The sequence below is a fragment of the Kryptolebias marmoratus genome, linkage group LG6 (assembly GCF_001649575.2).
Source record: "Kryptolebias marmoratus isolate JLee-2015 linkage group LG6, ASM164957v2, whole genome shotgun sequence".
Lineage (NCBI taxonomy): Eukaryota > Metazoa > Chordata > Actinopteri > Cyprinodontiformes > Rivulidae > Kryptolebias > Kryptolebias marmoratus.
In genome coordinates this window covers 18656479-18682512 of record NC_051435.1, presented here as the reverse complement: position 1 = coordinate 18682512, position 26034 = coordinate 18656479, and positions in this window count along the sequence as shown.

Genomic DNA, 26034 nt, shown 5'->3' with positions numbered 1-26034 from the left:
TGACAGACAGAAAAAGGCCTTATATTAGGAGCAAAATTATTTCATAACAGGATAAGATTTAAAGGCTTAGCGTTCCTTGAAGAAATGCATACCACCTGCTGCCTTTCATGCCAGAGAATTAGACTAAAATCATCTTATGTTGAGAAATTATGGTGTTATAGCTGTTTTATTTGAACCTTGTAATTGGCAGTGTGCACAATCTCATGCTGTATTGTGAGATCTCGTTGATGTGTTACTGTATAACCCCTTCTGAATTGGCTAATGTTGATTAGCTGTGGCATCTTGGATTAGATTGACTTCAAAAGTTAACCTGTTGTAGATGTACATAAACTCAATACTTTCAGAGAGCTTCATTAAAATCCATGAGAAATTTTCTTTATACCATTAAATAAAGTTTTAAGATCTTGTGCTATCTGTAGTATTCAGAGTATGTGGTGGGAATGATGCTCAGCTAATAAGACACCAGAGTATATATACATATATATATATATATATATATATATATATATATATATATATATATATATATATGAGAGTACTCTGCCGTAATATATGCATTGCATATGCATATATGCGACTGCATTATAAGATTATTTTAATTACTGGCTTAAAAGGTGGCATTTCTTTAAGGAACGCTAGACTTTTAATTAACTTATCAGTCAGTTTTTTGAATATGAACATGCAAATATGTTTAGCTTGGCAAAGGTAAAGGAAGTTTGGTAATACCTTTGTTTACTTGGTTTAGTTCTTTTATCAGTCATTTTCTTTTACATTTACATTGATGTTTTTTTCTACAGAAATGATGTATTTTACACAAAACAGAGGTCAAATATGCAGGTATAATCTAAAGAAATCTTTCTACAGTGTGGGTGGAACTTCTAAAGTGAGCATGTATCTACTAAAGGTTTTTTTTTTTAAATCAAACTACAACACTGCAAGGTATGTAACTTGTGTTTTATATTTATCTGCAAATTAAGTTGTGTGGGCTGTGATATGTTGTACATCTACAAAGTAAAATATCTGAAAGAACATAGAAGTACACATTTGTTCCTGATGTTTTCTCATTCAATAACTATGTTTGATTTCTTCCACCAAGCCAACATTTAAAACGACTCAGTAAAGTGTTTTCTTTTTTTTATATTAATAAACGGTACATCTTAAGCTGCAATGTGACTATTAAAAATGTTAAATGTATCACCACAGCTATTAGCAGGAAAAGGCTGAACACAGACTAAAGACTTGGAATTTGGTATGCATAAGCACTAAAAGTGAATTTGTTGGGACAAACTTCAGTTTATGGGAACATTACCTGCTGAAAAAAAAAAACAACAACAAAAACATGTTTCTTGATAAACTCCAATGACTGCCTGTGTTTTTGTTCATTAGTCTGTACAATGAACTACAGAACATATATTCAGAAAGTATTTATGGGATGTACATCCTGAACTGATTAACTTTCAGAGTAAGCCTGATTCAACATGGCTGCCACAGCTAACTGACAAAAAACCAAAAACTGCTACAACTCATATTTACAGATATTGAACTAAAATGTGGTGTTGTAGTAGCTGGTGCTGATCCCTAGCTTATATTCTGATTAATACTCTAATTTAAAACATCCACCAAAACCAAATGACTTTAGAAAACACAAACATGACTGTAACTCAATGCATTTTATAGATATTGAGCCAAAATTTTGGTGTGGCTGTAGCTGAACCTTGTCCCAACACATATTTTGAGGGCAACACATTACAGGACAATTTTCCTTAAAACATTGGCATTAACTATTGGAGTCAACTCCATTTGTCTGTTAACAAAATATAAGGATTTTATTGCAACTTTCAGAATGTAAGTATGGTCTGTACATGTACAACTGATTAACATTTGGATTCCACCCAATTCAAAATGTCCTCTAATCAACATTGGCAAAAATAAAAATGGTTTTAACTTAGTCAGTTTTACAAATATTGAGGTAAAATTCCATGTGGTAGTAGCTGACTCATTCACAGTGCAAACTTTGAGTGTGAAATTTTCCAACATTGCATTCTTTCAAGCAATGCAAGGTCTTTAGTCTTTAATGCAAATAAACCTAAACTCTACAATGTACTGTCAGTTTTATGCTCCAAAAAGATTGATCTGACTTATTATTTTAAAGTATTCTGCGGGAGTGTGCTTTGTTGTTTCATGGTGTATTCTTGTTGGTGATATTGGACCGTTTTACAGGTCTGTAATTATGTACAACAAATACAGTAGCAGTACACCAGCATGAGTCTGTTTCTCGTCTCAGACTGGACCAGTACAGGATGTTTTCTTGACACCACCTCCCTGTGGAGGATCAAAATGTGTGTTTAGATCAGAGCCATGAAGTTTAAGGATCATCTGCGGGGTTTGGATGAAGGGAACACAACACCCAACAAGTTCATCACTGACTGTCATCAGAACAGGTCAAGTCAACTTATGTAAAAAATAGTGGTGGTTTGTGGATGACAAGGAATAATTGTTGTCCACTGCTGAAAGTTAAAAGTGAAAATTATGTTTTGTCTGTGTGTGTGTTTGTGTGTATGTGTGTGTCTGTTTGCCAAAGTATCTCATGAACCATTGAATGACTTTTATTTTACAACTAAATAACTTTTTTAAATCAATGTAATTTAAGATGGTTGCCATAGAAAACTGACCTAAATAACCAACCAATAGTTAAATATATATCTAAATATTGAGCTATAATTGGGGGTAGTAGTAGCTGAGGGTTATTGAAAACACATACTCTGAGTATGACATTTGGAAAGATTGCTTGAGATTGTGCATAACAATTCTGTTATATTTCAACATAATATCATTAAACACAGGTTGATGTTGGCTAAGTAAAGAAAAAGAAAACCTATTACTCTTTGTGCTTTCAAATTGTCAAATTCCTAAATCTATTTTCAATTATTTTGGCATTGAAAGAGACATCTTGATGCTTGCAGTGAGCTTAGGGAATGCCACTTTTGCTGTTGTCTTGTGTTCGTACTGCAGCCTTTGCTCAGGACAAATGTTCACCCACCCCACATTTTTGTGGGGGTGCCTCTATCTGTTTGAAAGAGGCAGACTTCTACTAGCCTAATATGAGGCTCAACATGTTATAGTTCTGATATCTATATTTTTAATATTATATTCAGACAAATCAGTTTGGGATTCTGGCAGCTTTAAGGAGGCCAAAGCAAATTTAAAAATGGCCATAACTAGCCTGCGGGCCACATGTTGAATAGGTCTGAGATAGAACAGCAAATATTTTATTTCACTGAAATGGTTTCTTACAACTGCTGTTGGAGGCTTTATGAAATACAATCCCTCTTCCTCAGCACCTCCAGAGCTTGTGTTGCTAAGCAACATGAAGCTAAATCTTTACAGTCTGGACTTAATACTGGGCAAGAGAGATTTGTTTTAAAAAAGATAAAAGGTTAGTGAACACTAGTCTGACATGAATGAACAAAATGATGACAGAAGAGAATATAACAAATTATCCACATTTAGAAAATGACTTTTTATCTAATCTAGGTCCCTCAAAACACTTCACAATGTTTTTTTTAGTTTTTTTTTCTCATTCATCTGTAGCACTTTGTCATTATATACTTGGAGTAGAAAACCTTTTCTCTCTCAGGTGCCATTTGATTTTTTACAAAGTCCTCTGACAGCCACACAATTTGTTAACCCATATCCATCCATTCATTTCCTCTACCTACTTGTCATTTCCGGATTGCAGGGAGCTGGTGCCTATCTTCAGCAGTCACTGTGAGAGAGGCGGGGGACACTCTGGACAAGTCGCAAGTCCATCACAGGGACACATAGAGACAAACAACCATTCACACTCTCACTTTTAGAGTTACCAATTTAATAGTAAATGGGCTGTACTTATATAGTGCATTTCTAGCCAACCAGGCTACTCAAAGCACTTTACAACACAATCTCTGTCCTCATTTACCCATCCACACTCATATTCATACAGCACTCTACTACTTTTCTACAAATCTAATCTGAATAAATCATTTCCTTTAAACTCCATTCATACACCAATGGGGCACAGATCGGAGGTATTGAGGGGTACAGTATCTTACCCAGGGACACCTCAGTGTGTGACTGCTGCCAGGAATTGAACCACTAACTCTCTCATTGGAGAATGACTGCTCTAACCACAGCTCCACAGCTCCACAGCTGCCCAATTAATCTAAACTGGAATAAAGCTGGAATACCAGGAGTAAACCCACGCATGCACAGGGGGAACATGTAAACGCCACCCAGAAAGGCCCCAGGCCAGGTGGGGACCCTGCGACCTTCTTGTGGGGAGGTCACAGCTCTAACCACTGCTCTACCATGCTGCCCATAAACACATATGATTACAATGAAAGCCATTTTTAAAATTATTTTTTAGGCTTATAAAATAACTATTTTCCCAAAACAACAAACTGATGTGAAAGAACGCTACATTATCTAAGATTACACCTTCATGCTTTTGCATGAGTCCCTTTGTTTAGTTTGTCACTATTTTTTCAAATGAAAAATGTCAGTGTTACTACGCCAATGTATTTGAGCATGCATTAGCTGTGTATATGCTGATGGTTCTAAGGCTGCTGAATGTTTCACTCTCCTGGGAGTCGAGTAAACTTTGACTGACTAGACACGCCGATCAGACGGGACTGAAACATTCAGCAGCCTCAGCACCATCGGCATAAGTAGGTCTATGCTTGGCGCACATACATTTGCATTTTAAGATGGGTGCTTTTTGGTTGGGAAAACGACAAACAGAATAAACAGTGTCATGCAAAGGTGCAGAGGTTAAATATTAGCAAATGTAGTGTTCTTTCACACGGTTTGTCATTTTTGAGAAACTCTCATCCTATAAGATTGAGAACTGATAAACACTGACACATTTAGCTGTCAGCTGAGCCTGATGAAGACATTTGCCTCTTTATCAGTACTCCATGCTCTATGACTGTCACAACTGATAAGATGCTAACTATTGTTAACTATATGACAGAATATCACTTCAACAATGACGGAACTATCCCTCTAAGACCGTTAAATTAAGTTACATGTGGAAGAAAAATTGACTAAATAATAATACTGATGTGTGTATGGACAGGTTAAATCTGGTTACACTGAACAGTAAAGTCTAATGCATCATAATCCTGGGTGGCTGTGTTCCTGTGTTTTCTTCCTCATTCTGCTACATGCACCTGGGCGCAGCTCATACCTGTTCCACATCAAGCTTCATCAGCCACAGCATAAGAAGAGCAGCATGGGATCCCTTTGACACCTGTTGGTTGACCACGGTTGTGGTAAACAAACTACTTATTTCTTTTGTGAGTTGCTTGTGCTCATTACCCATTTCCCGTGTTTCCAGACAAATCAAGCTAAGACCCATCTTGAGATTTCCCACAGAGAAATTTCTGTAAATCCCCATTGAGAACAAAATCACAACCTCCACCAACTACCTGGATTCTCACCTCACTTCACGGATACCCGCCGCTTGTCTTCCTGCTCTGTTGGTTCTCCTGCTGACGACTTGCCTTGCACTCAACTCCCTTCGCCGTTTTCGGCACGCTCAGAAGAGACATTCGATTCACAACTACCAGACTCACCACACTACTTTAAGCCACAGACATCACCCAATCCACAGCCACTCCTCCAAGTCATCATTCCTGGAAAGATTGGTAAGAGTCATCACAATCCACCGTTTTACCATACTTAGCTTCCAGAACACCACTAATATTTCTTCTCTGTCACACAGAAAGAATCCTAAGGTATTTGAGAAGAATTTTGGCACTAAAATATTATTCACCTTGTTGTCACAATAAATCCTTTTCTTCCTTTTTTTTAATCTAAGTCTCTCAGAGTATTTCCACACTTGGGTCAGAAGCTAAGAACCAACAACCAGCAAACTCTTTGAAAACCTATTTAACTGAACAGGTCATTTTACTAGGGCGACACGTCTCCACTCTTTGAGAACAGAGAGACCAGCAAATATCCACAAATCAATGTTTAAATCGAATGTTTGTTCTGCTGAAAGAAATAAATATTAAACTGCAGTCTCCACCATGTCCTCCTGCAGAAGCTTTGGCTGCGCTGCCCACTTCTACTCTAGCCCCTGTGTTACATGATATCTCATCTCCTATTCCAGCTTTTTGGCATGGAGGCTGGTTGTTGTGGAGGTTTTCTGCTTCAGTGCTCACTGGTCTTCAGCAGTTCACAATGCTCCTTCTCTGACAACTCATCAAAGATCTCTTACATCATTGGTCTCATGGGAGAGAAACCATTAAGGTGGGCTTTTAGCAGAGATTGCTGAGTGAATTTAAAGGGGAGGCTACTTGACTATAGTTTCTGATAAATCTTTGATAGAAATTAGCAAACCCCAGAAAATGTTTAAACTGTGAGTTGATGGGATGAGCCACTCAGTGACTGTTTTTACCTTGTCTGAATCTAACTTCACCTGTCCGCCCTCAAAAATGTAGTCCAAAAAGTCACTGAAGCATCATGGGATTCACATTTCTCAGCTTTGGCATAAAGTTGATTCTTCAGGAGGTGTTGGAGAATCTGACACACAACAACAATGTTTTTTTGTATATCTTAGAAAAGACCACTCCATCTTTAAGCTGTCTCTAATTTAGTTGGCCATGTCTCATATAGATGTGAACTTTCAGAAATGAAGCAAACATAGCAAACCAAAAGAAGTGTAAAGTGGAACTCAGCTGCATTGACATGGAGCACTACACAATCAATGTGCAGAACATCTTCCTCATATAATTTGATATCATTTTCAAATCATGATGAATTAACTGAGTTTTTTAGCAATATTTTTTGTGGTTAACCATTTGTTTTAATTAAATGCAAAGTTACTGTGCATCATCATCAATCTTCTCCTTGGTAATGAATCTTTCTATGCTTGTTCAGGCTTCTAAATCCCATGGCCATGTGGTCGCACACACAGTAAACCATTGCTACATTACACACAAGTTACAAAGCTGGCTTACCATTTCACAGGCTGGCGGTCACGATTCTGTTACTACTTCGCATGGCATAACACACAGCGGTAGGCTGGCTTTAACCCCCCATATCCCCATGGTCCATATAGAAAACGCACCAAAATGGACAAAAGGTGTCAAAGTCATGGCTTGAAGTGTTTCATAAATGTCCCTTAGAAGATATTTCAGTAGCGGTTAAAACAGTTGTGACAAAGGAACAACTCTTCTTTGTGGCAGCTCAGAAAAAGCTTTTAAGATGTAAAAAAATGAACAAAGTTCCTTAAATGGTAAAAAAACTAGGGCCTTTCTAGCCAACCAGGCCACTCAAAATGCTTTACAACACAATCTGTAGCCTCATTTACCCATCCACCCACACAGCACTCTACTACATCTCTACAAAGCTAACCTGAATACATCATTCTATAGAGTCTAATCAGTACTTTAAATCACATTCATAAACCGACGGGGCACACATCAAAGGCAGTGAGTGTCTTGCCCAAGGACACTACTACTAGTGGCATGGTGGTGGAATCGAACCTCCAGCTGTCTTGCTGGAGGAGGACTGCTTTAACCCCTGAGAAACAGCTGCCCCAATGTCTATTGTAAACTGATGGTGAAGCTCATTCTAAGCATGAGCAGCATAAAGAAGAAATCTGGTTTCTCAGCTCTGAGTGCACACCAGAAACATTTAGTAACAGACAAGTTGGTGTGATGAATATGCTAATGCAAGAAACAAACCAGACTAAAACAAAGAATAAAATAACTTTACACAAACATACAAGGATCTTTGCATATTATTTGTATCCTGAAAGCGACATCTCACAGCTCTGGGATTGTTGTCAATTTAGTTATTCTCGCATCAAGTCTTGCTGTGTAGGTCAAAATGTGTGAAGTTGTCACCTGTTAGTTTTTGTTACTTGTACATACACCTTAGGAATTACTTGAGGACAAAAATTCACAGAAAATGCAAAGCAAGTTTACCCGCACCTCCCTGCTGAGAATATCATAAATGAAAGGCAGCAAATAAATTCACAAGTTCTTCCACAGGAAGCTCATCATGAAGCTCATCATGTTTATGTACAATATGTACAAGGTGCAGGAAGGAGTAAAGCAAAGGATTTTGAGGCGTCATTACTGGAAGTTGATAAGTATTGGCTTTTTAACCTGATTTCTTAATTTTTTTACAGGAATTTGCTTATAATTAAAAAAAATCGTACTTGGGTCAATACCACTATAAAGGTGTCTTTGAGACTTTCTTATTTCCAGGGAGGACAATGGTGTGACAAGCTGGTCCTTGGCATGGCAGGATGAACAAAACCGTTAATTGGGGAATGCGAAGAGAACTAATTATTTTACAACAGGAAACTGTTAATGATCAGAAATAATGATTTCACCAGTTAACACATACTGCAGGGTAAAACACAAACACATAGCTCAATATGGCATTGCAATTAAACTCCATCTTCAGAGCACTGCCAAAATACATCATACCACTTCCTCTTAACTGACTTTTTATTTTGTTTTTAGCAGCTCCCTTCAGTGGTCATCAGATCATCTGCCACCATCTCATCATATATCATGCCTCCTACTTTTAAACCAACCACCTTCATGACCTTCTTTTCTACATCTATGAATATTCTCTCAAGTTTTCCTCTTCTCCTCTGAAGAGGCTTTTCTTCATTAAAACATTTAACAAAGAGATGACTCAGATGACCGCATTGACACAAATACACTCCCGACAGTCTAGCTAGAAGTTCATATTGGGGTACAACCAGGCAGTATTTATATCTTGAACCTACATCACACATTATTATCTAACTCTTTCACACACACACATACAGGGAGGATGTTTTTCAGGTCAGGCTGACTCAAGCGGATACCTCTCGATAATGATAATAACAAGCATAAATATAAAACATGAGTTGAGACACATCTCTTCATTAGGACATCAGATATGCACTTTCCTGGAACACACACAGGACATTGAGTCTTATAGGAGTCTTTTCTCAACCTTATATGGATGCAGTAATTTCTCACTAAATAAAACTTTGTCTCACAACTAAGGAAAGTTATCTGAATGTTGCAAAAACTTTTGACATGTCCACCCTGTCATGGTCTAAGACAGGGTGGACATGTTTGTTAATGTTGGCGTTTAATGAGCACAAGGTGTCAGCAACCAAAGTGATTTAGTGCTGAAGATGACTGTACACTTTTTTTTAATCAAATATATTTTGAATTTATGAAAAGTTTTCATGTTAATTAATATTTCACCATGACAGTGTGAACATGTTACGCTTGACAACGTCCAATTAGAAACACAGTGCAATGAAAATGAGAAAATATATAATTGCAGCAGCTTTATGCACTTGCAGCAGTTTTTTTAACCTCCAGTGAAGAAAATTAAAATGCTGTTGGTGACGTCACAAACTGCATCAGATGGTTTCGTACGGGTTATAATTACGGGTGGACAGCAATTTCAGGGACATGAACAAATGCCTAATGTTAACATAAAAATTAAATATAAATCATCAAAGTTACTACTTTTATTAAAGAAACATTTACTAATTTACTTTGATTTAGACAGGGAATCTCACTTACAAGAGAGACCTGTAACACAGAACATCAATTACACAAAATCACAACACAATGATCATAAAACATCCTCTTGACATTTCCCAATGTGAAGAATACAAAAAAAAAGAAAATAAAATTATATTTGTAGCTACAAATATAGTATACTATATACTCTACATATATACAAATATAGTATATGTGTAAATCACATATACCCAATGAAAGACGATGTTGTAAAATGAGGAAAATGTATTTAAAAAGACTTGTCATTGCACTGATGTGCGTGTAAATGTTTGGACATTTATACAAAAATCGTATTTTTAAAAAAAATCTTCATGATGACTGGGTGATTTTGATAAGAACACTTCATGGAGATGCTGACCCACTTTTTTTTTTTTTTTTTTTTTTTTACAGAGCCTATGAGCCAAAGTATTCACATCCCTGGAACTTTTTTTTTTTTTTTTTCCCAGGAGCATTGATGCAGGAGTTCAAGCTGGCAAAGAACGAGGCACTAGCAGAGAGTGGGCAGGCACATAAGTGTCCAGTGAGTCTTTTGTTTCTTGCAGGGGCAGATCTGCATCTTGGGACCATTCAGGCTGAGGTAAGCAGATTCTCCTGGGACTATGAGCTTATGAAGAGGTGAAGATCCAGCCATTCACACAATGGAGAAGAAATCTGGCTTAGAGCAAAAGATCTTAGGTAATCTTTTACCTTTGTAAACAAGTGAAGCGTGCCAGACTGTACGGGCTTGAAATTCTAAAATCTTGATCGTAACCAGTGTCATACTGTACAAGATTTAATAGGAGGCAGACTGACTTTTGCTGCAGGAGTGTCAAGTATGTCACAAAAATCCAACAGTAATATCATTTCAACAATACAATGAAATTAAGAACTAGCATTGATGCTCTATTTATTATATCCGAACACTAAAAATTGAATGAAAAGTGGTAAAAGAGACAGCTGTGGACATGCTCATGGCTGGGGGAAAAGATCGTATTTACAGCCGCAATCACACTCCATGACTTTCCCAGAAAACCTTTGGACATTACTTGATATTTATCGTCTGTGTCTTTGACTGTGAAAGTGCTGAATCAACTCCCAGTGAGCCCGTCTCACTGAACAACCACGGGCCACCCATTCAAGCCAACAACCAAAAATGTTTTTATTTATTTATTTCTTTCCCCGGAATGAGAGATTTTGTCTGATCAGCTGAAAATTACAGTGTGAATCCACTTTAACGCATCTTGTAAGATCTCACATGATGTGTGCATAATGTCATTTATATATATTTTGACCAAAATGACTATATCTCCATCGTTTCTCATTATAAAATGACTTTAGTCTAAAAAGTCTGATATAAAAAGGCAGCATGGTTTGTGTATTCTTTCGAGGAATGCTACGTCTTTAATTGTTATTTTCTGTACTTCGCATTTCCACAGGTAAAGCACGACTTAGATAAGTTTATTTAATCAATATCCTTATCTGCGCTCTTGTAACTAACTCTTATTTTAACCTTTACTATGACGCAATTTTAATTCCAGAGTCCAGAGCCTTAAGAAAACTTTACAATTTACTTTAAAGCATGAACATGGCAGAAATACATCTCTGCCTACTGCTTTTTAAAGGAGAAACTATTATGTAATCAGTTCAAATCAAATGCACCATAATTGTAAATCTCTTTCTCAGGCTGGAGAAAGAGACACACAAGAGTGACGTTTCTGTGTTTACCTTTTTAAGTTTCTACTGCCCACACTTCATGTAATGTTTGCCATCATTTACAAGAAAGTTTCATTAATATAAGCATTAATGAACATAACAAATTAGCTACAAATTTCATTTGAAATGTACTTTTATTTTATTTTGATTCTTTCAAGGGAGCAAGAAATACAAGTTTTAAAGAACAGTCATCATTTTATCAGGAAAAAAAAGCCTTTAGAGAACAGTTCTCACATACTGCTTACGTTATGCAAAACTGTTTTCTAAATAATGTGCCTTCAGTCTGAATGGGCTAAAGTTGTTCCAATACCCAAATTAAACATTTTTCATGCTGTCAAAGTACCGCTTCTGTCTGTGATACAAAGCTGCGGTAGTGTGCATGATGAAATTAAAGTACACGAATGGACCCCAAAACAAGGTTTGTGGGTTTTGTTAGCCAGGTGTGTCTGAGAAGACTGGAGCACTGCACCTTAAATGTTTTATTTCATAACGATAATCTCTGTTCAAAGGGGAAAAAAGCCAAAATAAAATTGTTTCAGTTATTAAAAAAAGAAAAACAAATATTAACAGACAAACAAACAAAAAAAGACATTTACCATGTCTATGAAACGTCATAGATTGCATTTCCAGAAAAAAAAAAAGTATTTTATTTTTGTAGGACTTTATCAGTCTTTCACATGATTGTTGAGGAATCTTGGACCACTCTTTTTTCCAAAGTTGCTTCAATTTATTGGTGTTTGCAGACACTGTTACTTAGCCTCTAAAATCCTCTGAAAGCAGCAAGGGTGGACTTAGGTTTTCCCACACACAGCTTTTTAATTTTGGTTTCAGTTTTGTTTAATATTGTATGAGTTTTTGTACACTTGAGATTAAATTTCCATCATTTTTTTATGTCCTGCGATAGAAAACTTTAGAACAGAAAAAAGTGGGCTTTCTTTTTTATAACTTGATGTACAGTCAATATATTTAGAAGATTTTCTCACAAATCAACCATTTTGGAGATTTTAGGTTTGGCATTTTGTCCAACGAGTTTAATCTTCCATTTTGAAGATAACCCATTTTCCACTGAGCCACAGCTACCCACAAAGAGTATTTCACCTTCTGTTCCTACAGGTGGACTCAGCCACACACTAATCAGGCGCAAACCTTCCAGGTGATTTGTTCCTAACATGTAAGTTTTTGGCCCATTTAAAGAAGGCAAACTATTTTAAAACAGCCCCACAGGGACATCAAACTCCTGACATACCCAGTTGAGATTTAAAGTAGTTTATGCTGAAAAATAGGTGGCACTCCTTTATGTTTTCTGCTCTTCATTGCATCTCCAACACATTGTGTGTTTTCTGTGTAGGTACAATAGTTTATCTGATAGTTAGACCTTTACTACACATGCAGAGATACACTTGGTGTTTAAAGATTTTTTTCACAACTTGTAGTAAATAGGATCCAGGAATGCAGATTTTGAAAAGGACTTGAAAGAAAAAAAGATTTAATAATCAAAATTCAAAATAATAAGTTGTTATGGCATCTGGTGGCTAAATGAACTCAAGATTTAATAAGTTTATCACAAACAGTAAAATGTGGAGGTTACACTGAGCAATGATATTCTTTTCCCATCATGTAACTACAATAAACAACTAAACTAAAAACAGGAAAAATTTATCTCTAAGCTTAGAAAATAAGTAAAACAAATAAAAATAAAATAAATAAGATAAAATGTGTACTTGTTATTAAAGGACATTGAGACAAACAAACCTAGTTCAGTGATTGTTTATCTGAATATTACACTCAAAAAAAAGTAGAATGTTTAGTTTGTCTTTTTGTCTCTTGTTACGTTTTGTGTTGGTTGATAGCATTATTTGAATGGAAGGGTATTTTATTTGAATCAAACTATTTGTAGGATGTGCTTCTGTGCATTTCGGTATTTTTTATATAAAAAAAACTATTTTCAACAAAGTTAGGACTTTCTACCCCTTCCACATCAATATCAATCCTAAATTACGAGACACTCAGGTAAATGAAGCCAGACTTTGTCTGAAGATGAATCATCCGCCAATCAGACAAAGACACAAGAAATAGTCGTTCACATATATAGAATATACACATTTTCATTGTATGTTATTTATTTTTTCATTTGCAAACAAGATAACGAGATCACCGCATTTTCGTTTGAGTTTCACTGAATTTCAGTTCATCGTTTCATCACGTTTCGGGACAGTTGGTGTCATAATGGAAGACAGAATGGAAGAGTCGCGTGGCGTGCTGCACTCAGAACAGATTGTGGAACAGTGTTTCGGATCAAATGTTCCACAACGTTTCATTACGCACCGAAACACTGCTTCGATTTTGGCATCACTAATGACTGCAGGAGACACAGAGAAAACTAAACGCAAGGAAACTCAAGAAGTAAAGAAAAGAAAACACAAAAGCAGCAAAATGAAAAACTAAAGTAAAACCACAAATATATCAAATAAAAGTAATTATATTGCGAGCAGGTTCTCCTACACTAGGAACAGAATGTAATACATTAAGACACCTAAGAAGCTAAATTTGATGATTTAATGATGATGAGATTTACATCTGTTAAGTCACACTGTGATGGCTCTCAGAACTTGACAATATGTAAAATGTATAAAAATAGAAATACTTCAAATTAAAAAAGATTGAATGCAAAATTCAGCAACAGACGACCAAAGGTAGAAATTTACTGTGAGGAATCTTGCCTCAAGACATGAGGATGGTTAAGGGTGTTTATGAGACTTATAGTACCTGTTCAGTTGGGGTTTTATTTGAAAAGTTTATTCATAAATATTAGCAAAGTCTTATGTCTGAAATATCTATTTAGCATTTTCAAACTTCTACTTTTTAGTTTTTCTTGAATTAAAATTAAATTTATTTTATCTTATTCCCTTACCTCAGTAATAATTACTTCCACATTTGTTTTCATTGAAACCAATGTAGATCTTAGTTTAGTTTGACTTTATGGATGTAGTTGGATGCAGCCTCAACTGATAATTTACTGAATTTGCTGCTAGATGGAAAGAGTTTATTATCTTTGATATATTTCCTTTGGTCTGCAAACCGCTGTCACTTCATCACATCTGTATGTTGACATCAGATGGTTATCAGTCTGGAACCATTTAGATTGTTCTTGCAAAACTCCAAAATGTATGTCCCCCTGAGGTAATTCTACCACATCAAGCTCACATCCCCTTTAACTGCAAGTTCTGCTCCAGAGGGAACGCAGGCTCTCTTCCACACGTGTAATGGAGCTGCCTGGGATATTGCATTTGTGGAAAATTGTATCTATAACCTTATCTGACCTACTTGACATTAAAGTGCTATATTGCCCAAAAAAAGTTCTTATTGAACGATACCCCCTCTTTAGATCTCTAGTTTCAGCAGATGCTTGCACTTTTTGTCTAACAGCAGAGAGGAGGATGTTAGCTCTCCACTGGCAGCTCTCTCTGTCCTTCCCCCGCAGTAACTGGTTCCAGTCTTTAATGGAGAAAACATGTTTAGAGCAGTCAGTGGTAAGAGCGCATAATGCTGAACTATCAGCTATATCTGCTGAGACGCCTTCCTGTCCTACCAAAACCAAAGGCCCAGACACTGTTGTTGTGGCTGCTGTAATGAAATTAGGAGACGACGGTTAAACTCATGAACATTATTACAGTAACTGTGTTATTACGCCAGATGCCATTACAGAACATGATGCCGATCCATATCTCCTGTATTTTACTGTTATTTTTTTAATATCATCTCTTCTGCCTTGTAGCCAAAGGAAGTAATAGAAGCAACAGAACAGGTAGTAAACATCTTTTGTCTAGCAAGTTCAAAATGGCACTCCCCAGGTTGCACCATTGCAGAGCTCTCCAAGTCAGTCTCTTGCTTTATTTATGATGTTCATGTGTTTTTCATAATTAAAATTAAGGGAACTATGCGTGTAAACATCAGATATGATTGGGCGATTTTGTCCCAGCTGGAAGACAGGAGTCAGGAGCTTAATTTTTGATTGCTGCTCGCAACAGCATGTCACGTAATGGCACGGGACCCAGCTGAGAACACTAACGGGCTCAAGGAGGCGACGCAGGAGGTGGGAGAAAGTTGACCAGTAGCTCTGCTACCTGGTTATAAAAACAGGTTAGCTCTCCCTGTCATACTGTTTGCAAATGCTCAGTCTATGGACAGTAAAGAAAAACAAAAAATGAATTGCATGCACAAGTGACCAGACAGTGATACACACAGGACTGTTCCATGCTGTGTTCCTGTGAAACATGGCTTGGAGAAGATATACCGTACAAGCCAATAACACTGTTGGACTACACACTTTATAGGGCCAACCACAACCCGGTCAAGAGGGGCAAGTACCACAAAGGAGGAACGGCTATCCTGGTAAAGCAATCCTGGTGACTCTGAAGTACAGACCATTTTATTTACCTAGAGAAGTGAAGCACATAATTGTGAGTGTGGTGTATGTCCCTCCCTCTGCGTGGAAGAGGCTGCAAGACATGATTAACGACATAAAAAAAAAAACACTGCTTTTATTATTATTGGGGATTTTAACCACTGCAACATTAGGAAATACATGCCAAGACTGCACCAGCTTGTGGATTTTCTAACCAAAGAAAATAAGACACTAGACCACTGCTACAGCAACAGAAGGAATGCATACTCAGCTGAGCCCAAACCCCACTTTGGCAAATCCGACCACCTGTCCGTTCTGCTCAAACCCACCTATACCAAATGGCTGAAGGCTAACCTGGTTGTAGTCTGGACTGACAGCACATTGGCTAACCTGGAGAGCTGCCTGAAGCTAACAGACACAACCTTATTTAAGGAGGCTACTGATAACATATATAAGTACACAGAGGTTAGCTGGTGTACATCAATCTGTGTCCCCAGCAGATCTGTCTGTGTTTTCCCAAACCAAAATCCTTGCTTTAATGCAGATGTATGTGCAAAACTCAGGAGCTGTGGTGAGGCTTTTAAGTCTGGGGATAGGGAGAAATATAAGTGGGCCCGTTATGAGCTGCGCAACTCCATCTGAGCTGCTAAAAGGGTACAGAAAGCTTCTGTGTGCAGGACAGCACACATAGCATGTGGCAGGGCATCCAGTCAGTCACTAACTATAGGAGACACACAGACACTGAGGTCAAAGACATCACCCTATCAGACAGTCATAACAGCTGCTATGCCAAGTTTGACAAATCATTAAACACAGATACTCCCACAAAACTCCTCTTTAACCCTGAGGAGCCAGCCGTAGAGGTCACACACACACACACACTCAGGTCCTAAAGCCTCTGTAGCAGGTGGTCGAATATTATTCTGTCTACATTATGCCTCCAAATCTTTATATTTTTTGCTTAAAGTGTCCGATCTTTACCATATTAGCTTGCATGCTTGTTAGCTGCATTCTCAAAAATCAGAAACAGTTCCGTTTTGCCGAGCAACTTTTTCTTCGGTTTTACAGCAGCCGCCACTTCCTTCTAATTGTCAATTCAAGTTTGGTGATAATTTCAGCGTGGAGTTTGTCTGTCATTACCTGCAGCATCTCCTCATTAGCGTCCGGTTTTTCAGGGACATCTAGCTCTGAGGTTTGGAGGGCGCAGCCCTCCTCAGACAGTCCTGGCAGACTCATTTTCTGTCCAAAGACTTGACATTTAAACCAGATATGACTCAGAGAATGTATAAGTTCAGATAGTCATGGTGAGCGATAGACAGATTTTAAGTGTCAAATAAAATATGTTATAATCACATTCCCTCAGAGCTTGTGCAAAACACATCCTACCCAGTGCACGTTCACTGGCGACTTGGGTGTTTCATTTTAAACATTACGGATCACAGAATCAGATTTACCCATTTTTAACACTGTGCATCACTAAGTGGTTTTAAATGATCTAAACACATGCTGTAAATTTTAGCTGAAAACCCTGCCAACATAAAAGGTTGTCAAAAAATGTAAAAAATGAGGAAGTGTCACTTGCTAAGTAATCCTTGCTGTTCCATCTGCCCCATAAAGTCTTGCCTTTTGTGTTCCCATTCAGATCCTGTGTTAAAATAGGTTTCAAAAAACAGGATGTTATTTCTTGTACTGATATGGAGATTGCTTCCTTTCTCTGAGTATTTGAGTACATCATATGTAAGATGTTCTGGCTCCTGGGAATGAAAAGGCTGACTGTAGTGGTTTCAGCTGGATTGTTTCAATCATGGTAAATGGATTTTCTAAATGCCAAAGTAGCTGCTTTATAGATTTGGCTTCCCAGAGAGAAGAGCAAACTCATTTAGCTGGAATATTGCTGACTACTTCTACACAGCCATGCATTCACAAAGCAAACCAAGAGGAAAGGTTGATTTCACTGGGTCACATTGGGATACTTCCACATCCAGCCTTCAACAGATCACTTTCACCGCACAGCCATCCTTCTGCATCTCAATTACTTTCTGAGCTACTCTTTACTGCTTTGCTCTTATATTGGTGTTGACAACGTCTCATGGTTTTAGTAATTTAGTTTTCAGCCTCATACATGTCTTTCTGCTGTCAGATAAATGTTGAAATTGGTTAAATACACATTATCCCCGCAAATTGCTACATAATTATATCCTTTTCTTGAGCAGAGCTCTTTTTAGCCACACGCAGAGGTGGGATTTAAAAAAAAAAGATATCATTTCTTTTATTGCATTCAGATATCTAATTTATCAATTTGAGTTTGTCAATCCATTGCATGACCGACACGTAGCTGAGAGGAGGCAGGGAAACCTCAGCAGGCAGACTGTGGAGGACAAAACTGAGCAGAAGGTTGCATTCAGTCATAATAATTGTTATTGCATCACAGGCAGGAGTCCAAAATGATGAAATAATTTAGAGCTTTCAAACAGTTCTCACAGTCTTTATCAACAGATGGAGGCTGCTCAGTTGTCATGGAGATGTAATTATGACATGTGATGACAGCTATATTGTCTGAATCTCTTTAGGAAGAACTAAGCAATAATTTGCTTGAGTATTTTCATATCTAAGCGTGGTGAGTTACAACAGCCTAGTAACAATTTATTGTGTCAAAATCAACATTACTTTAAAAAGCCAGTCCTGAAGCAGATATTTATTTTATCAACAGCAGGAAACATCAGATATGAGGCTTTTGCAAAACAAAAAAAAACCCTTCAGTTAGAGACGATGTATAATTAAAGAGTAAATGGGATGTCATTTGTCTGTGACCTTTACAAGCACACAGAAAAATGTTTTCTCCTCTGAAACTGACAAGACAGCAAAATACTCTCAGCCTTAATCCCTCAATGCTAATAAATACATAAATCAATTTTGTGATGTGACAGACAGACAAATATTTTTTTAAGGTTTCGAAAAAAACAACAAAATTAGTCCAGTTTAAACATTAATTAGGATTTTATTCAAATGAAGCCATCTTCATGTTTACATTGGCTAGTAATCGGACTTTGATCAGAGCCAGTCACAAATAGATTGCGCTGGTAACGATGTTTCACATTAAACTACATGTCACTACTTGTGATTGGATGACATGGTCCCAATCTACATGCTGGCTATATCACATACAGTCAGCAGTCAGGAAAAAACAGAACAACACTTCGTCCAAATCCAAGTCCTAGATTAGTCCTTGTTTATAATTTATTGAATCTTTGACCCTCAGTTTCACTCACTCAAAATGGATATCAGAAAAAAAAAATTAATTATTGTTATATAGTTGTTAATAAACCTCATAACTCAGAAATACTGGTACCTAAAGCTCTCAACAATAAGAAGGAAAACTGTTTTATTTTAATTGGCACAGAAAGTTGGGAACCACAATTTCTGCAGAAGAAAGTGGAGTGAAGATGAATGATCTTCCTCAGGTAGTCAGAATGCTAATAATTTGTGGAATTTTGCAATTGTTTTTCTTGTTTTGTTTTTTTTTTGCTTGCAGGTTTCCAGGAGAGAGAGGATTCCAGGTGTCCAGAACAGGTAAGTGTTGTCATGGATGGAGAGGAGAGAGGTAGGATGGACAGGAGATGGAAGCCCAAAGACAGGCTGATGGTGCCTCCTACAGCATTACAAAAAGCTTTCCACAAAAAAAAACCCTGTGATATGAATTGAGGCCCTCAATCAGAAACAATGTCTACAAGTATGCCATGTAGTCAGGAAAACTTGACTGGTGGATGTAAGTATAGTTAACGGAGTGGCAGTTTGACTGTATTTATGAATGAAACAGTGATAAAAAAATGGCAAAACCCAGAAGATGTTGGAGCTGCTTGCGTGTTGATGGGTCGGCCACTCTGCCACTGCCTTGATCTTTAAGGGGTCCATCTTCACCTGCGCACTGTCAAAGATGTATCCCAGAAAAGAAGCCTTATCAGATGTGGAATTTGCTTTCAAGTAGAGCTGATTTTCCAAGAGGCATTGAAGTACCTTTCTGAGCTTTCACTGGAAAACTCATACACTGGAATCGTGACACATACTTGATCTTGCTCTGGTTCACAGGTTCTAAAAAGTGAACAGATATTAGTATATCCTAACAAACATGTTTTATCTGACTGTTTTTTAATCAATTTTTAGTTTACACTGACTGATTACACAGCCTCAGACAGAAAATTTCATTATAGCAGATGTTTATCAGAGAATGCTGTAACTAAATTTAAAGAATCTGCTCCATTATTTTTTTTCCTCTATCTTACAGAACAATGCAACGCAGAGCAGAAACCCTAATTTTATTCCCTCAGAAATCGATTAGCTTGTTGATAATGCTACTACTATCATGTGTACATCACTTGATAAAATTTCTCCTCTATAAAGGAAAGTGCTCAGTCAGAGAAAGCTGGCTCCTAGGTTTAATTCAGAGCTGTGCATTTTAAAACAGTCATCGAGAAAGTGGGAAAGAAAATTGGGGAAAAAATGAGACTTGGAGAGATAGCCTGCTAACATACAAAAAAAGCCCTTCATAAAGGTAGTACTTTATATTATTCATCTTTAATAGATGAGAAGAACAACCTCAGGTTTCTGTAGATAGACAAATGAAAAGTCTTATCTCTGTTGAGCCATGTATCCCTATAACTCTAAGTCATGATGACTTCATGAGTTTCGTGAGAAAATTGTTTTAATTGGAGAGAAAATTCACACCATCCTTCATATCATTGTCACTTATTCATTATCAAATGAAACAGCTTAAGAAGTGTCACTGATTTGTGTTTGAACTATTTTTGTTCTGTTGAGCTCTCAGAGTTATCAAAAATATTAGCTTCATCCAAACCATCCAACATGTCTGCTAGATCTCACCCTAACCAGACTGTTCAAAGAGGTGTTTCCACCTAATTATTATCCTCATTTGGATCTAATCAATCTGTCTTTAGTGAATGGATATGTACCACAGGTCTTTAATGATTGCTCTGATTACTTAAGAACCCTGATCTTGATTTAGGAGCTCTAGACAATTAAAGACCTATATACCCAATCTCACCTCTGTCTAAAAAAAAAACTTACACAGAAATGATCTGTTTAAGGAGTTATTTCTTTCAAAATTCAATCAGTGAGACCACAGGAAGTCACACAATGTAGGCAAACTTTAAAAAAGGGTGCAAGAAGTAAAAAAAAAATAGAGATCAATAGGGCAATATGGGGTTTAGTAAAACACTTGAGAAAAGCCAGCCCTCTTTGGAGCTCTATAGCTCAGAGAGATTTCAAAGAAAAAAAAACACCAGTCAACATTTAAACATGTCACAGAGAGTTAGACTTTATATGACTGAACTGGCATTTTGATAGATTTTAGAGATTTTACACAATCACAGGTAAGATTTGATGATTTTTATATATTTTTTCATAAAATACTCAACTAACAGTTGATGATGACAGTTTCGATTCGATTTTACACTAAACGGCTATAATGCCATTTAACAACAAGATCAGCATTTAAAACAAACTAATTCATGTTTAAATATCGTGTGTGAATCGGGAGAACAACTCTCCTGAAAGTTTTGTTGGTATGCAGCTGAAACCACACGAGGACATATGTGGCAACTAAATCAGTCAGATTAAGAGAGAGCTGTGGAATCAGATATTCTGCCATAAACCCCCTAAAACTACAGCTATTTAAATAAAACGTTTCCAAAAAAGAGGTATAGCTGCAAGTAGTCTTAACCTCGTGTTGAAGCAGCTGAAATCTAAGAGCAAAACAACAGAACATCTTCATCATCTTCATCAGAGTCCAGCAGGACAGAAATACCATGAAGCTGTATTACACTGTATTTACTTTAATAATGATTAAATCTTCCTGTTCTTCTTTGAAGTTCATTTGAGAAGGAGTTTTATTTTACAAAAGGGAAGAGTGTTTCTTTATTTTTATATGAATCAAACATGCGAGGACCGTTTATTTTACAAAAAGATTAGGTTTGATTCATAAATGACTTACAAGCAGATTTTTAAGCACTTTTTACGAAATCATTGAAAGTTCTGCTGAACTGAAATAGTTTTTGCTGAAATTTGTCAATTTTTTATACAATTTCATAATTCAAATTTAATGAATCCACAGTATGATAAAGTGTTTGAGCTGGGAAAATGGTGTTACATGATAAAATGCGAAATTTAAATAAAGTAAAGCTAAATTTTGGGGACAAAAAACAAATGTCGTAGGGCCATACAATATATAAGAAGTGCACTATATTGTTGATTTTACTTTTTGGTGTTTATTTGGGGTTGGGAGCTTGAGCGTTTCTGGCCAGGGGCCCCTGAGGGCGTTAATCCTGCCTTGGTTATCCAACCCTAACACGATAACACTGAGTGGTGTAAGGTTTGTGAGAACAGTTGTGGTCCAGGTGTTAAAGCAGCCACCAGCAGGCACAAGGTGTTGAGAAAAGCTCTGCATAAAAGTAGTTTTGTGTCGATGCCCGCCTGAACACGACATTCCTATAAAGGCCGCTGCTCTCCGTAATGTTGACCTTTGCTATTTTCTGGTTTTAAAAGCAACACTGATTTTCCATTTCTACATCTGTGTTGTGCAGGAATAATAAATATAAGACTTTCTGCCTTTTAGACAGAGTGGTCTTAGACTGCTCTTCTATATAGAGTCCTTTCAGAAATAAATATAAAAAAAAATAACTTCTGTGTACAGTACGGATGAATGCTTTATGGACATGAACGGTGAGACGTTTCAATTTAGACCAAATGGACAAAATGTATCAAAACAAGCATTCAAGCTCACTATTTTCATCTGTCAGCAGTGGTATTGAGCTCTGACTTATTGGTGCTTTTTCCTCTCTGCTGACTGGAACAAACCACCAGCACACATGCATCCTTCAGTATGAAATAAAACCATTCAACTCAACTTTATTTGTCATTTAGCTACATACAGGGCATGTAGTTGAACAGAAAGTCATTCTGGGCATACCCCTGGTGCACAACTTTCACTAAGCAGCAGGAATAGCAAAAAGCTGCTTGGAAATGACTTGGGCAGCAGGCAAAGCAATTAAAGAGTATAAGTACAGTACACAGGGGGATGAGAAAGGTGGTGGATATTAAAACGCAATATCACCAGCTAATAAAGTGAATTACAATGTTTGACCACTGCTTGGTTTAATGTGTGAGTTCTCTGACAAATAAATTTATGGGTTCCAGTATGAGGCTTCATGTGAAAACAGGCTTATTAACAGCGTTGTCCTCAACACCTTTTTTCCATGTACCCAGTCACAGAGTCATTACACGTCTGTATTCACATGCCCCAGTCTGCACTTTCAAAACAGTCCCGCAGCACTGAGGTTGCAGCCTCCAGTCATTTTCGGATGGTCTTTTTTTCTCGTCTGTATAGTGTCAGCAGTGGCTTGTATGCAGGAAAAAGCAGGGGTGGACATCAAATCCCAGGTGGTGGTGAGGTAAAATAAGTCCAGCATGTTTTTTTTTTTCTTTCTTTCTTGTGGCAAAGGTCACATGCTGGTAGATCTTTGGTGTAACAGTTTTAGTCCACCAGATTTTGGTCGTTTCCAGCTCACTTCTGGATGAGCAGGCTCAGTTCTCTCAGGCGTTCAGGCGGTGGATACAGACGTTCAGGCTGAATTAGAGGATAGCTCTGCTGCACCATTTTTTTTTTTTAATCAAGGGCCCCAACTTTTATCAGATGTGTTGCTGCCAACAATTTCAAATTCTTAGTTTTTCCTAAAAACGGTGCTTCATTGGAATTAAATATGAGTTTATCATATTTGCAAATCCTTTCATTTTGTTTAATTTATATTTTTATGTAACGTTTTTTGAATCAAGGTTGTAATTAAACTTGGAACTGAACACCTTAAGAATACAGCTACTCCGGATGACCGGATGATGGCTTCTGTTACTGCAGAGAAAGCAAATAATTGGCACATAAATCAAATTTTTACTATTTTAACTTCACTCAGTAGTTTTATGAACAGAGGAAGGTGGGGTTGTTTGTGACTGTTAGTGTTAGTGGAGAGTTTCTTTTTTGTTTTTTTCTTTTTTAATGAATCTCAAGACTCTAAACATCTGTGTGGTAAATTGTTAAAACAGTCTGAATTGATCCATCAATTTACAGAAGTGAGCCTTATTGCATGTGTTGTTCACAGCTGCTTCATGTTGTGTGAGGAGCTTCATTAAATCTCTGCAGCCGTCTGAGGGCAGCAAGACACAGATGTTGATAAATCTGCACCACGTGAATTGGGACGTTAAGACGTCAGAGCTCAGTGCCATTACACACAACTGCCCACTGTGTTTGCCTTCATTAAATCATGTGCAAATGACACCAGATTGTAACAAAGTAACCCCAATCAATATTACACAGATCAGGCTGCTGTGGTATTATTCTGAATGCTGCTGTTTGAGTGGGAATTCTTACGGCGGCTCATCAGTCCTCTGTCGATGCTTCTTTTCCTACTTTCTCCTTTGAAAACCAAGTTCACATGTTTTACTTTGGTCTCGTATTTTACACTTTGAAGGCTCCGTGGCTGAGTCTGTGTCCTAAAGAAATGGGCTGGAAATTGCGTTTTATGTTGCACATCAAGCAGATGGTAAAAAGAATAAAGTTGAACAAAGGAATTTTAATTTGCAAAGTTTGGTAATGTCAGAAAGCTATAAAAATAGATTATTTTCAAGTTATTACTTTTGCTTCAGTCCTGCTGGAATGATTAGAATGCTTTCTGTGGACGAGCAAATGAATTATCATTTTGTTCACTTTAAATGTTAGAGATGAACTTATGTAATTTACTAACAAAAGACTGCATTAAAACAAATTGTCATCACTCTTGTTTATTCACTTAACATTTTTGTTTCAATTGCTTAATATAAACCAGTTGTATTTATTTTTTATGCCATTTAGAGCAATTGGTCCTTCTACAGTGGATACCAAACATTATTACCTGGCGAGCCACATAGAGAAAAATGCTATACACGAAAGGGAAAAAAAAACAAATAACAGAGGACTGAGTTGTTGTGGGTGCTGTTTGTATGAGAGTGCTTTTACAGGTGACCCAATTCGTGGTTATAAAGCTACTAAAACTACTGAGACTGCAATGCATTGCTATAGGCTGTTGTTTTGTGTGGATAATATCTGGATAACATGACAGGAGCTGCAATCTAATTTTAATATAAGATTGTTTCTAATGCTGCTGTCACCTTGTTTCTTATTTGTTCACATAATATTGGCATATTGAGAAACGACTAGTGAGTCTAAACATGGAGAAATGAAGCACGTGTGGAGTGCTAAGTCCTGTGATGAACTGTGTGACATACGTAAAATGTTCACGAGTTCCTGTTGTGTATATTCTGCATGTGTTGGGCTGAACTATGGGACCTTTACAGTCTGTTGCAAAACCCACAATAGATACATATTAAGGGTGAAACCATCTGTGCCCAGTGTAAATCACAATAATTTGTGTGTTTTGTTTCACATTTTGAAGGCAGAAATTATTGGCTGTCCAATAAAGACAGTTAGTTTTTAATTTCGTACAAAACTTTACATTATAAGTGACCTTTATTATTTTTTACAAACAATATTGTTAAAGTCACTCTGAATAAGAATTAATTTCATTACGTTTTTGTTAATAAAAGGTTTAATATTATGACATTAAAAGGATAATCCATTCAACTTTGAAGTGATTTTCTGTCTAATAGTTATTAATTGTTACAACCCTATCATTTTTGACATCAGTCATGGAGCAAAGAGTATAAAGAAAGAGGCAAAAGTCTTCATCAAGACTAGGCTAATGGGTAGTGAAACAAGGGCCAGTTTTCTTTTTGTAATGGTTCTTTAAGCGTATAAAACAAATCTTTCTCAAAAACGACAACCAGGTGCAAAATAACACCACGTTAGCTTTTGCACGACACTGTTTGTTTAGTTTGTTGTTGTTTTCTTAACCAAACATGTTACAGCACAAATGTGTGTAAGCAGAGGACATACTGTGTATATGTCTTTGGTGCTGAGGTTATCTATTGTGTATATTGGCATGATAGACACGGTCCATCTATCTACATTTACGATCTGTTCTTTGCACACATGCATTTGCTTAGTAAAACGGACATTGTTCTGTTGAAAAAAACAGCAACAAACTAAAAAAGGGGTGTAATGCAAAAATGTATAAGTTTTATATTCCCTAACATAGCGTTCTTTCACTGGTATGTTGTTTCTGAGAAAGATTTGTTTTACAAGCCTGAAGAAATCAATAGAATATCTGGCAATTGTTTATTCAGACATTATCCTAGCCTGGACAAAGACGTTTCCCTCTTTCTCCATACTTCATGCTCTATGAC